Genomic DNA, 15,184 nt, shown 5'->3' on the forward strand with positions numbered 1-15,184 from the left:
CCAGGCGCCCCTACATTTTTTTCATAGAGACTTTAGTATTCATTTGGCTAGCTCCACAAAAGCTCTTTTCATATTGTCCATACATTTACCTAGAAAGAAATGACATCTTGATTCGCCAAGTCATGCTAACCAACAAGAGATGTGTGTCCATTTGCCCAAGTCTACTTTTGTGTTGTTCGGGATCATTTAAGAGTCTTCTGCATATAAGTTTTGATAGATTTTATCTTACCGATTAGTCCTAAGTATCTCATCTTTATATCTTCATCATTGTAAATGAGAATTTCTCTTCCATTATATTGTCTAACTATTTATTATTTGTGTATGTGAAACCAATTAACTTTTGAATGTTTATTTTATATCTTGCTGCAACGCTAATAGGGACATAAAAGAAAACACGCATACAATTGCACAGCATTCATAAAGGTCTATTTCATTACTTGGCTGTAACGTGGAAGTGAGTGTAGTTGGCACCTGATGTCCAAGCAAGGTTTCCTGAAGTGTCAGTATCTTCACATACATTCTGCTAAATTGATCCTCCAAATTCTGACCCATTGTTGACATTAGTGTATAGCTGGAAGTCCCCTGTCCTGAAACCCATCACAGAGTTAATTCTTGTCAGCTTTGACTTGGCACTGTCAAGAGATCTTCTGGTCCCCAGCAAGCCAGCCCTCATAACCAACCATAGCTAACCAAACAAAGTCAAGGTCAATATCACAACCAAGGTTTATCAACTCCCTTTCGTAAGGCCTGATTTTACCACTTGCCTGTGTTGGCAAAAAGGATATTAAATATGAGCTTTAAACCTTGATATATCTGGTTTTCAATTGCAAACTATGTTCCCATAGAGTTATCTGTGTTCCATTTTCTGTGGAATTCCGACAAGACCCATACCATTTATATTTGGTCCCTGCTCTTCCACGAACTTTACCAGTGTCTGTATGAGATGAACCAGATATTGAGAATCCCACACCACTGCATGACTTTGTTTTCACACCCAGTTTCACCAACCCGAAATAAAATCTCTGCTGGAAATATCCCTGGTGTCTTTCCAAGGTCAGCATATGGTGGAAACATATTGGCCACGCATGGCTCTGTCCACAGGTGGCCATGGGAAGATAAGGCCAGGGGAAACCCAGTGGTTTCCTGAGAGGGGAGGCTGCTACTCTGCTTGATGCTGAGTCCCCTCAACTCGCTCAGGAGCTCAGGGACTCAGCGTCGGCTGCAGCTTCCACAGCTGGAGGATGAAGGAAAATGTCTTGTTTCATCATCACTGCCTTTTTGTTCTTATTAGATATAACTTGTGTACCATTTTAATTCCCTTCTTTTTTCTTATATTTATTTTCTTAAGGGTTGCCCTGGGTATCCCATATATTCTGTTATGTACTATTTTCATGATCACTGTTTTTTTGTAAATTCGCTTACTTTGCTCGCAAAGTGAAAGCACTCAAAAGTTTGATAAGGTGCCTGGGTGGGTCAGTCGTTAAGCATCTTCCTTTGGCTCAGGTCATGATCCCAGAGTCCTGGGATCAAGCCCCGCATCAGGCTCTCTGTTCAACGGGAAGCCTGCTTCTCTCTCTCCCACCCCGACCCCCACTTGTGTTCCTGATCTCATTGTCTCTCTGTGTGTCACATAAATAAGTAAAATCTTAAAAAAAACAAAAAGTTTGATAAAAAAGTTTAATTTTATTTGATGTTTTCAAAGTGGATATCATTTTTATTTCAAAAATTTTTAATGAATGAATTTTGTGTTTGGCTTGGATTCTAATAAAAATATTTTCCTAATATCTCTAATCTATCAAATTTACAGTGCTTTTGTTCATGATCCTATATATGATCAATTTTCTTATGAATGATCCATATATATTTGGGAAGAAGGCATATTCTCTCCCATCAGAGTGATTTACTTATGTATATAAATGTATTTATATATTTTTATATATTTAAAATATAAATATGTTCATATTTATATGTAATCTATCTTATTGGTATTTTATTATGTTCTTTAAATCTTCTAATCATTATTTTTTCACTGACATCATTTGAGAGTGATGTATCTTATTATTATTTTTAATCAGTTTCTCCTTGCAATTTCTTTATGTTTTATATAGATTATTTTCTATTTTTTGGTGCAGACATAATTATAACTGTCAAATATTTATTGTGAGCTGCAACTTTCAACATTACAACATTGAAGTTTTCTTTTATACTTTTGCCTAAATTCAATTCTGTCTGATATCAAGATGGTCTTTTCTGTATTCATTTTGTTTTCCTTTGCCTAGTACATATTTGCCACATTTTCTTTTTAGCGTTCCAGACATTTACATTTTGGGTATATTTCCTGTATAGAGAATAATTGGGTTTTGTGTCATTAGCCAATTTGAAAATCTACTTTATTTAAGTAGGTAACTTTGTTCAAACTATTATAATGGAATACCATAGACTAGGTGGCTTATAAGCAACATAAATTTATTTCTCACAGTTGTAGAGGCTGAAGTCTGAGATCAAAGCCCTGAAAGAAAGAATGTCTGGTGAGGGCCATTTCCTAGCTCATAGATACCTGTCTCCTTACAGAGGGAGCTCTCTGGAGACTCTCATAAGGACACAAATCCCATTAATGAGGGCTCTAGCCTCATGACTTAGTCACCTCCTGATGTCCTGTATTCAAATACCATCACGTTGGAAATTAGATTTCAATGAGGTTTTCTTGAGGTGCATAAACGTTCAGTATACAGGAGTAAGTGAATTAAAACCTTTTACCTGTATCATAGGGTTGCTATGTTTGACCTCAGAATGGCCATTTAATTTATGTTATGGGAACACCTGGGTGTCTTAGTCCATTAAGCATCTGCCTTCAGCTCAGGTCATGATCCCAGAGTCCTGTAATTGAGTCCCACATGGGGCTCCTTGTTCAGTGGGGAGCCTGCTTCTTCCTCTGCTTGCTGCTCCTCCTGCTTGTGCCCTCTCTTCCTCTGACAAATAAATAAATAAATACAATCTTTAAAAAAATAAAAATAAAAATGACTACTGATTACATTTACATTGTTTCTTTTTCTATTGAGTTTTTCTTCTTGCTATTTGAAAATATATTTTAGGGGTGCTTGGGTGGCTCAGTGGGTTAAAGCCTCTTCCTTTGGCTCAGGTCATGATCCCAGGGCCCTGGGATTGAGCCCTGAATTGGGCTCTCTGCTTAGGAGGGAGCCTGCTTCTCTTCCATTCTCTCTCTCTGCCTGCCTTTCTGCCTACTTGTGATAAAATATTAAAAAAATAATAATATACACACACACACACACACATACACACACACACACATACATACATATATATATATATGTATCTTAAGTGTGTATTTTTTCTTCCAGTGGTTACATTTGTATTCTTCCCCTTAATCCTATCTCTAATCTTATTTTTTCTTAATTTTTTACAGTCTGGTTTTAATCTTTTACTATTTGGTTGTAAACAGAAGTTTTGACTTGTACCTATTAATCTTATAGCAGTCAATGATGTTATTCCATTTTTTCCTTTCTCTTTTTTTTCGCCTAGTTGTTTTTAGTTGTATCTTTTTATCTTTCTCAGAGAAGATAACATTTACCTACTACTATTCCACTCATAACTCTACACTGTTATAGTCTTCCTACCTCTACAGTACTGTATGTGACTGTGTAATTTATACAACATATGTGCATATACACACTAACATATAATATATAATACAGAACAATTAATATATATAATATCTATGTGTATATATGATATATAATAAATATATAATATTGATATACACATGTATATGCACATGCATACATGCACATTACTATGAATAATATCTTGAAGTTTACCTGGTTATCTTTTTTTTTGAGATTTATTTATTTTAGAGAGAGAACATGTGTACAAGTGGTAGGGGAAGGGGCAGAAGGAGACAGAGAGAGAGAATCTCAGCAGGGAGCCTGAGATCATGACCTTGAGCTCATGATCTGAACCAAAACCAAGAGTTGGATGCTTAACCGACTGTGTCACTCAGGTGCCCCTGCTTGGTTATCTTCTGTTTGGATGAAGTTCACACTTCAGTAGAATTCTGAGAATTCTGAGATGGAGTTCTTTGATAGAATTACTGTATTCTCAAATCTGCTTTTTGTAGCATATATATACAAAGGCCCACTTGGCTGGATAAAAAATATCTTGACACTACTTTTTCTTTGAGTTTCTTTAAAAAGCTCCTTCACTGCTGTCTGTGTTGCTTTTGAGAAGTCTGGTGACTGTGTTATTTTTTCCTTTTATCTTCATAAAGAATTCATCTTTTTGTGTGGGAATTACATGGCTTTTTTTTTTCCAATTAAGGCCAGTTTTGCAAGATTTTCTCAGAGTTCATTGTCTAGATCAAATTTATCAGGTATACATGGGACCTTTAAATCTTTAAATGCAATTTATTTCTATGTCTTGGATTATAATTTTAAAACATTTTTTTCTAATGGTTTGCTTTGACTTTTCCGGAGTCACCAATTATATGTTTGTTAGACTTTCCTTGCTTAGCTTTCATTATCTCTTTCTCTCTGATCCTTTTCTTTCTTCATTTACAATCTTCTGTTTACATGTCTCTTCACTATCCCCCATGAAATTTTCATTTACATATTCACTCTTGTGCATATTGTAATTTGTTCCCCACTTATGAGATGATTTTATTTTTGTCTTCAATTTTTTTCTCCTTAGTTTAATGCATTTCCTCCTCTCTCCCCACCTCTTATTATAGTCTCATTCCCTCCCCTCTCCTAACTTCTTGGTTTTCTTTTTGGTCCATTTGTGCTGAGATTTTCCTTTCTTTTTGCCTGCCTGCCTTCCTTTCCTTCCTTACTTCTTTCTTTTCTTCTCCTTTTCTTCCCTTTCCTTCCATTCCCTTCTCTTACCTTCCCCTCCCTTCCTTTTCCTTTCCTTCTTTCTCTCCTCTTTCTTTCTTTCTTGCTTGCTTGCTTGCTTGCTTGCTTTTTCAAGTTTTTATTTAAATTCCAGTTAGTTAACACATAGTGTAATATTAGTTTCAGGAGTAGTGAGATTTGCATTTCTAATTCTAACTGTGTGTTTATTTTCTAAAATCTCCCAATAATTTTTCTCAGAATATTTACTTTAATTTGGATAATTGCACAACCATTTTCTTCTGTCTTTTTTTTTTTTAATTTAGGGAGGAGCATTTTAATCAAGCAAGATGTTCTTATTCATATTTTCTGTCTCCATATTTCACAGTGACCTTGTTGGAGTTTATTTTATCTTTTTTTTTTTTTTTTCTTATTCCAGAAAAGAAAAACCTTTTTGGAGGTTTCTAATTTAAGACTGCTCTCCTCTGCTGTCATCCTGAAGTCCAGTTAATTTGATACATGATGCCTAGGAGGTGGAGGGAGAAATAAAAAGTGATTTTGCATACCTGGTTTCTCATTTGCTTATTTACGATTCCTAACAACAACCCTCCCCCTCTTACGTCCTTCTTTTGATTTTCTAAGGAGCATCACTACTTTTCATCTTTTTCACTCAAATAAGCAACTTCACTAAGGAGGCACCACTTCTGGTTCCAATAATAAGTAAGCAACCTCCTTATAGCCAATATTGTGAACAACCATGTTCACCACATTCCAGAATTAATTAATGAACATTTATTTATTTTGCACTGATTGTTGAACTTTTTCTTTCTGAGGTGATTCATTTATGTCTTCCATTCTGCTCATATCTTTTCCATGCAGTCTCTTAAGCCTCTCTCTTCCCACCTTTCATTTTCACAGGTTATGGCTTTGTCAAAAACTCTTGCAACTTCATGTTAATTTCTCCATCAAAAAGCAATTTGAATTTTCTGTCTCCTAAAAAATATCGTCAGCAGGGAGCCTGATTTCACCCTCTCTCTGCCTGTCTTTCTGCCTACTTGTAATCTCTCTCTCACTCTCTGTCAAATAAATAAATAAAAACTTTAAAAGAAAATGCCGAATGTGTGGATCATGTGTTTCCTTTCTGCCCCTTGTTGAAATTCTAGGTTTTAGGGAGGATGTCTGGAGATATTTAGATTCAGAAGGCCACTATTATGCTCAAGGATGATAATTTTCAAAGGACATAGATTTTGAAGAACAACTGGAATTTTAGTAGAATTTAAAGTACTCCATGCAATACATGCCCTCCTTAATACCCATCACAGGGCTAACACATCCCCCAACTCTCCTCCCCTTTGAAACCCTCAGTTTGTTTCCCATAGTCCATAGTCTTTCATGGTTCATTTCCCACTCAGATTTCCACCCCCTTCATTTTCCCCTTCCTTCTCCAAATGCCCTCCATGCTATTACTTATGTTCCACAAATAAGTGAAACCATATGATAATTCTTTCTCTCCTTGACTTATTTCATTTCGTATAATCCCCTCCAGTTTAATGCAATCCATTTTAATGCAAATGTTGAGTATTCATCATTTCTGATAGCTGAGTAACAACATTCCATTGTGTATATGCACCACATCTTCTTTATCCATTCATCTGTTGAAGGGCAACTCTTCTTCCACAGTTTGGCTACTGTGGACATTGCTGATATGAACATTGGGGTGCTTGTGGCCCTTCTTCTCACTAGATCAGTATCTTTGGTGTAAATACCAAGTAGGGCAATTGCTGAGTCATAGGGTAGCTGTATTTTTAACTTTTTGAGGACACTGTTTTCCAAAGTGGCTATACAAACTTGTATTCCCACCAACAGAAAGGATTCCCCTTTCTCCATTTCCTTTCCAACATTTGTTGCTTCTTGTCAATTTTTGCTATTCTAACTGGTGTAAGGTTATATCACAATGTGGTTTTGATTTGAATTTCCCTGATGGTTAATGATGTTAAACATTTTTTCGTGTGTCTCTTAGCCAATTGTATATCTTTTTTAGAGAAGTGGCTGTTCATGTCTTCTGTCCATTTTTTGACTTGACTATTTGTTTTTTGGTGTTGAGTTTGAGAAGTTCTTGATAGTCTTGGATATCAACCCTTTACCCATATTGCCATTTACAAATACCTTCCCATTTTGTGGATTGCCTTTTTGTTTTGTTGACTCTTTCCTTTATTGGGCAGAAGTTTTTTATCTTGATGAAGTCCCCAAAGTTCAGTTTTTGCTTTTGTTTCCCTTGCCTTTGGAGATGTGTCTTGAAAGAAGTTGCAGTGGCCTATGTTGAAGAGGTTACTCCTATGTTCTCCTCTAGGATTTTGATGGATTCCTATCTCACATTGAGGTCTTTCATCCATTTAGAGTTTATCTTTGTGGGTGGTGTAAGGAAAACAGAGTCTTAACTACAGAGAACAAACGGATGGTGGCCAGAGGGGAGGTGGGTGGGGAGATGGGTGAAATAGGTGATGGGGATTAAGGAGTGCACTTGTCAAATGAGGAGCACCGGATGATGTATGGAAGTGTTAAATCACTATATTGTACATCTGAAACTAATATAACACTGTGTTAACTAACTGAAATTCACATGAGAACTTAAAATAATAAATAAATAAAAATGGGACTATCAATCTCAAATGGGTTGTTGTGTATCCCAAATAAGTGAAACCCTAAATGGTGCCAGGAACATAGTAAGTATCAATAAATACTACTTACTACTACCACTATTATTATTACCATTATTATTTTTATTACCAACAATGATTAGAAATAAAAGAACATAAAATGCTCCAAAGTCTTCAAGTTTTGTATTTTTAGGTATCTGGAAGGATAGAGGTATGCTGAAGGACTGAATAAAAGTCTAAAAAAAGGAACTCATTTATGGGCAAATCAATTAATTATTTTGGGAAGGTAAAGTTTGCCATAAATAGCTATAGCTTTTCTGAAGATTTCTACAGTCTGCCAAGTTTCTCTCTATGCTGAGTTTTTCTATACAGGCATTTTCTCAGAAAAGTGTATCTCCTGCTATTATTCACTAACATGTTGATACTGGCATTGAACTGGTATCTTGGACTTAGAGATCAGTCCCCACCAATCAGCTCCCCAGCTGAAACCTTTTGAGTTTTACCTGCTACCTTGTAGTTTGTACTCAGGTGCCCTTCTTTCCTATTCACCCACATCCATAGTTCAGCACCTGGGAATTCAGTTTGTACTCCGTTGAACCACAAATCCCAAATTAGAGATTTCAAGAGTCACAAAACATACCTGGTGTAAATGTACATGTGTTTGTTTGGTGTATAGATAACTTAGATTTCAAAAATTGAGATGAAAAATTGGGATATTGTGACAAGTAAATCATGTCATCTATTTTGCATCCCTAATCTCCTTTTATTTTATTTTATTTTTAAAGAGTTTATTTATTTATTTGACAAAGAGAGATCACAAGTAGTTGGAGAGAAAGGCGGAGAGAGAAAGAGAGGGAAGCAGGCTCCCCACTGAGCAGAGAGCCCGATAAGTGACTAGATCCCAGGGCCCTGAGATCATGACCCGAGCCAAAGGCATGGCCCAACCCACTGAGCCACCCAGGCACCCCCCTAATCTCCTTTTAAAGCACAGATACTGGCATCCATTTAATGTTTTACTACATACCAAGTTCGATGTGTGGAACATGTAATTGCATAGGGCAGTTCCTGTTCTCAAAAAGCTCCCGGAAAGATGGTCGTGTGCATAAGAAAATCACTCACCACGATACAGCATAATGAGGATAGTATATTAACTGCTAAGAAAGCACAAGAGAAGCCCTAACATAGTCTAGAGCAGATAAGAAGGTTTCCTGGAAGTGCTGACCTTGGATGTGGTGGGGTTAGAAGGACAAAGTTCCAGATGGAGCATCTAGCATCTGCACAAGAACTACATTGACGTGCTGGTCTATATAGTCGGGAGGGTAGGAGATGGGTCTGAAGAGGGGCCAGATCTTAGCTGGCCTAAATGTCAGAAAGAAGGCTTTGGCATTGTTCTGATGGGAAAGGAAAGTCACTAATGGGTGTTAGGGTGGGGGATGGGGAATGGGGGTGATAACCAGGTTTGCATCTTGGAAGAATTATTTTTTAGCAACCCTGTGGACTGGGTATTGAACTGTGTCTGCAGTATCGCAGCATTCAAGTTCCCACATGTACTTGAGCACCCAATCAATGAGACTAAACCAATCATGAGTTCTTACTTCTGTGTTACAGATCAAAAGGCAGGTTGTGGATGAATAGCCCAAATTACTTTGCCAACATAAGGCAGCAGCCAGTCTGAGCCCTGATCTATATCCCAGCTAGCAGAGGGTCAAAGAGCCTCTTAATTCAATTTCCTATAATTTTCAAGTAAGTGCAAAATTTCAAAAGCTTCCCCAAATGAGTTGATTTTAAAAATTGAGCCTGGACTCACTGTAGAAGTTAAGTTTTCGTTTTCTTAGGATTGAGTTTGCTGGGTATATCTTGACTGTTCTTGACTCTTTCTTACTAATGTTGGCAAAGGAAAAGATGAACTTTTGCTTTGCTGACGTTGTCATGCTCTTTAAGAAGGTAAAAGAACAGCTCAGGGTGAGGATGGGATAGCAGGTTAAGGGGCTGTAGTAAGCAACGCACAGACCTGAATGAGGTCTGCATAAAATTCAAGAACTACTCTAAACAGCTTCTAGTCTTTTTGTTAAAAACGACAGAAATTTTATAGCCTGGGTCTTACAGTACAGAGTTAAATCCAATTTCAAACCCATCAGTTCTACGTGTCTAAGTAAGTGACTGCACTTCTCAGAGCCTGAGTCTGGGGGGGGGGGGGCATTGTTCTCAGACACAAGAGGGGAATGATGTGTTTATCTTTAAAAGTGCCTTTATTTCCTCAAACTGCCAGACTTTCCTGATCCTTGGCTCAGAAACAGGATTCCCTCACCTAGAAGGTGTGGGTTGAGTCCTTTTGTCCTGCCTTCTTTGGCTTCTGTAACAGAGCCACTGGATCTACCCATCCAAGGACTTGGACTGCTCTGGCAGGACTCTATTTAGGTATTGAAACCACTGGCCAGGAAATTCCATGGAATAGAAAACAAAAAGCAAAAAGCAAAAACAAACCAAAAAATGTGACATCAATACTGACAGGCCCCCATGGGCTTAGCCATGGCTTCTGATAGTACAGAAAAAAAGCAGGACAATTAGTCTTCCCACAAATGTGTAACTTTAGTGATAGCCTAATGCCTTTTAAAAAAGTAATTATCTTTGTATCCTCAGTGTTGACACAGACAGGGGTTTCTATAGAGGCCACTGGATTCCAGGAATGTGTAATATGTCCATTTAGGAACTGAAGTGTAAACTTCTCATGCCACATTTTTTTTTCCTAGATGAAAATCTCAGAACTTTCTTACCATAATCCTTGCTGGACAAATGGGGAAAGAAAATGAACCACATATTCATGAAGTCAGTATGGTTTACCAAAAAGCAGCAAAGGTATAACTCTTTTTTATAGCCTGAAGGATCAAGGGAGTTATACCAAAACATCCCAGACAACTTTTCTTTGTCGTAGGGTTTTATTCTCCTGAGATGCCAGGGAACAAGTCTTACTGGAGGGTTGGGAGGATATTCTAGTGTACCCTAGAAAGTACAAAAACACTGATCATCCCTACTGGGTAAATATCCAACTACCTCAGCAAAAGGATACTTCCTTTATCTCTTTATTTGAAGATAGGATTTTCTTTTTTAAGTCTTGGAATTCAGGAGACTTTCAGTAAAATTCAGAAATATTTATTCTTTCATGACTCTCCTCACAGATTATACCTAAATCCCACTAGAGAATTCTGATTATACTTCAAGAGAGCCCTTGGACTCTCTGACTTTTTTAGGGTGGGCTGAACTCTCATCTTTGCAAAAGGACAGTGTTCCCATGGTAATGACGATATCATCAGGACTGGTTCCAGTAGTGGGTACAGACCCATTGCTCACCACAATAAAAGAATAGATGGGATAAGAGATAACAACATTTTATGTTCAAATGCAGATAGCTCAGGCCAGCCAGGAAGATTAGCCAGGCCAACAAACCAGGAATTTTTACTCAGTGTAAGCCTGATAGATTGTTTAAAATGATTATCCTCTTCACTGTCAAAGGTACTCTGAAATAGCAAGAATTCTCTTGTCCTATTTGGCTCCTCCAAGGATATGTAGCCCATATGGGTAGGTGGCAACTTGAATACATTACTGAGATGCTGCTAATATTAGGCTTTTGTGAGCATGAAAAGCTTTCACTCTCTATTAAGCCAAATTACATAAGGCAGGAGGAGCTGGAAAGTCAGCTATAGCATGCCTTTTGCAGAGGGCTGGAAAACTGACATAAGCTTTGCAGGATGCTATATGGCTTTCCAATCACCTAACTTTATTCTCCTAAATAGAAAAGTTATACCCTTTGCAAAATTCTATTATGCCAAATCATCCTTCTATACCCATCAGTGTAAGAGAAGCATGAATCCATGAGTGATCCCCTTCCCGTACTCATCACCATTTTTACTAACATAGCTCTGTGTATAAGCTAGCCTAAAATTAGTGAATCCTTATGTACTAATACATATCCTTCAATATCCTCACTTTCAAGACTATAACAAACATATCCACTTGTTAGTCATCCATCTATCTGTCTCGTTCTTCAATATATTGCTTACTTCTTACGTTTTCATTGAGTACTGACTATATTCTAGGCACTAAGCCATACGTAACGCCTAGAATAAATAAAAATATGAATATTATATAGTTCTAACCTGAGGGAAATGCAAAGTCTGATGAAAGGAATGAATACATAAACAAGTAATTATTATGCAGCATAATGTTTTGTTATGTTTTTAAGATTTTATTTATTTATTTGACAGAGAAAGAAAGAGAAATACAAGTAAGGCAAAGAGGCAGGCAGAGAGAGAGGGGGAAGCAGGCTCCCTGCTGAGCAGAGAGTCCGATGTGTGGCTCTATCCCAGGACCCTGAGATCATGACCTGAGCTGAAGGCAGAGGCTTAAACCACTGAGCCACTCAGGTGCCCCCAACATAATGTTTTGAACAGGGCTTTGTATTGAGATGTACACAAATAAAGGTATAATTAACTCTTCTGTGAGAACTAAGAGACATATAACAGAAGGGCTATCATTTAAGACGGGTCGGGGTCTAGGCTGCGTACAGACTTTTGTAGTTTCTCCAAGATCCCTGGTTCACAACAGAAGACTGAAAGAAAGGGAACATAGAAGTCAATCAAGAAAAAGTACAAAACAGATCCTGAATCTGCCACACATATCCACTTTTGGCACCTCCCTCCATACACACACACATAAGCCTGAGTCTGTGGTTTTGAATTAAGTAGTTGAAGATTAGATTCCCACTAAGCATGTTTCTAGACCCTGTCTACTATCTAGAGTCGACCCAAGATGGGCACAGTTGTTCTTACTCTTACTTGGATTATAAAATCCTTCAAGAACCTGATGAATTTTCTAGAGCTACTCTCCAGAAATGTGCAAAAGCACATTACATATACAAGTCTGTAAAAAATTTCATAGAATTCCATGAACACTTTAGAGAGGGTCTATGGAGTCTATGTCAAGAATGTTTAGCTTAAGATCCTGAGTCCTATTACTCTTACAGTCCCAGAATACCCAACTCTCTTAAATGATGATAGAAAAACCATGGTACAGAAGTAAGTCTTTGCTGGCATACAAGGTCAAATACATCACTCTGAGCCATGTTATATAAAATGACTTCCCTAAGCTTCAACTTACTCAACCATGTAATGGAGATATTTATCCTCTCTTTCAGGATTCATTATCAAATTTACAGAAAACATATATAGAATACTATCAAAATGTCTTTCATATTATTTCTTTGGCTTTTATTATGAGAATCGATATTATTTTCATTATCATCATGAACATCAGTATCTATATGAGTGTTATATAATGACAACACTACAATTGTGTTCTAGAAATTTGGGAAGCAAATTATGGTGACCAGATGTGTACATCTGAATTCTTCAGAGATATTTCAAACCTTATTGTTCAGCTAGAATTCCCTCTGCCCTCAAGATAATTAATGAAAACACTGCAATTATATTCTCAACCCTCTGGGTGGAAAGTATAGTTACCTATATATTCTGTACCATGTTCAATAAATGTTTAATAAAATTATAATACTACTTGGGATTTCTATATTTCTTTCATTTGATAGTCTCTAAGTACTTTGTAGATATTAGTTCATTAATTCTCCAAATTCCACTGAGACTAGGAAGGTAGGAAATGTTAAAGCTTTCATTGCTCAGTGGTTTTAAAGATATCTCTTCCTTTTATCCCAACTCCAAGCCTCATTGTGCCACTTCCTACCAAATACATTAGGATTTAATCCCTTCTTTTTAGCATTAAGGGCTTTCACCAACTCTACCAGTCGACTAACTTATTCCACTCAACTGTCCTAAGGCTTACTTTCTCCTTCCCCATTATACCACTCAGTTTCTGGTTCTCTTTAATAGGTTTAATCTCTACAGTGGGTTGGTTCCTTACTAGATCCAGACTAAAGAGAATTCTAATAACAAATTAACAATAATCACAACATCTTCTGTGTATTGAGTGTCAGGCACCAGAGCACAGTAAAGATATTATCTTCTTTATTTTTGTTTCTCAAAAAACCCAATGTATTGTTTATCATTATCTCAAGTTTATGGGGAGAAGAGGAGTCTGTAAGAACTTAAAGAAACCTGAATGCCTGAGTGGCTCAGTCAGTTAACCGTCTGCCTTTGGCTCACATCATGATCCCAGGATCCTGGGATCAAGCTCGGGGTCAGGGAAAGTCTGCCTCTCTGTCTGTCTGTCTGTCCCTCCCTTTCCCCATGCTTGTTTTCTCTCTCTCTCTCTCTCAAATAAATACATAAAATCTTAAAAAAGAGAATTTAAATAAACTTGTATAAGGTCACACAGCTGGAAAACAGTAGAACTGGGATTTGCACCTAGGGATAACTATCTCTAAGGGGCATTTATCTTATTGTTAAGAAGATTTATTATTGGAAGCTATGCAAATTTTCCAAATTCTCAAGGTACAGTGGAGAACTTCCTGATTCCTCAGAAGTATGCAGAGACAACTTGTGCTTGTGTCTGGGAACATCAGAGAACTTGCTAGGATACTGGGACCTATAGTAAGGTGAGCTTTTGTTGAAGCCTTATCAGTTCTAATTTCCATTTGTCCTTCCAACCCCTATCTACCTACCACCTCTTAGAGAATCTGACATGGGAAATCCAAGATTTGGAACTGTGTATCATCCCAGGAGGTCTCTGCAGCCCACCCCAGCCTGCCTTTTGAAAGCCAGAATGGACATCTTATAGGGTCTTACTTCACATCTGTGTCTTACAAATGTGAGTCCTTACTTTCTTAGGACTTTAAGTCTGGAAGGTGACAAAGGTTCAGTGCCATCAGCAGGACTTTCCAGTCCTGGAAACCCACACATTCACTGAATTTCACATGAACACCATTCCTTCTTTAACTTTCAGTGGAAACTGTCCTCCCATATCAGCCTTCCAATGCATTATTGCTCTCCTCATCTCCCTCCTGGAATCTATGGAGATTTCTTAGACTCTACCATCATTAAAACTCTTCTTCCTTCATAGAACTTCTACCATGTCAACTTTCCATTCCAAATGCCAGCAACAGATACTCACATGTCACAAAAAGTATTAATTGCATTAGTTAATAAAGAGAAAAACCAAGATATATCAAAGTCTTGCTGTGAGGGGTACTACAATGACAATATATATAGATATTCCATCATAATCATGTTACTGTTTTGATCTCCACATTAAAATTTAAATAAAAAAACTGTCAAAGGCTTCAGTGACTTGCCCAAAGCCACACAACCATTAACTGGAAGAAAGAGAATTTAAATTTAAGTCTGACCAGGGCTAGAAAACTTCTTTCTACTCCTCAAGCTACCTCATTAACTTATGTGAGAGTCACCTGTGCTGGTTCTTGTTATTTATACTAATTTATCCTTTGAAAGTTGATAGACACCTTTGGCTTTGCCTAGTTGAAGGACCCCAACCTTTACGGAACTAGGCATTTAAGTCCCCCAGAGTTTGTTCATCCACAAAGGATGAAGGAGTGAGTACAGGTGACTGGTGGCAGGGTTGAGAAGGAATCATCCAGGTAGTAAGAGGGCAGAACCAAATCAGGAATGAGAAGGGGTTGCATGAAAAGATGAATTTTGGGATATAGTCATAATGGTAAGCCATACAGTAACACTCCTTCCCACCCCTGTGTCAGCACAA

The 15,184-nt window shown here is 37.5% G+C and overlaps 1 pseudogene; it reads right to left on the reverse strand.

Annotated features, from left to right (window-relative positions):
• Nucleotides 1-433: 433 nt before the first annotated feature.
• On the reverse strand, nt 434-1,074 carry LOC132019495 (voltage-dependent anion-selective channel protein 2-like; annotated as a pseudogene).
• Between the last annotated feature and the right edge of the window lie 14,110 nt (nt 1,075-15,184).

This window comes from Mustela nigripes, chromosome 1 (assembly GCF_022355385.1).
Source record: "Mustela nigripes isolate SB6536 chromosome 1, MUSNIG.SB6536, whole genome shotgun sequence".
Lineage (NCBI taxonomy): Eukaryota > Metazoa > Chordata > Mammalia > Carnivora > Mustelidae > Mustela > Mustela nigripes.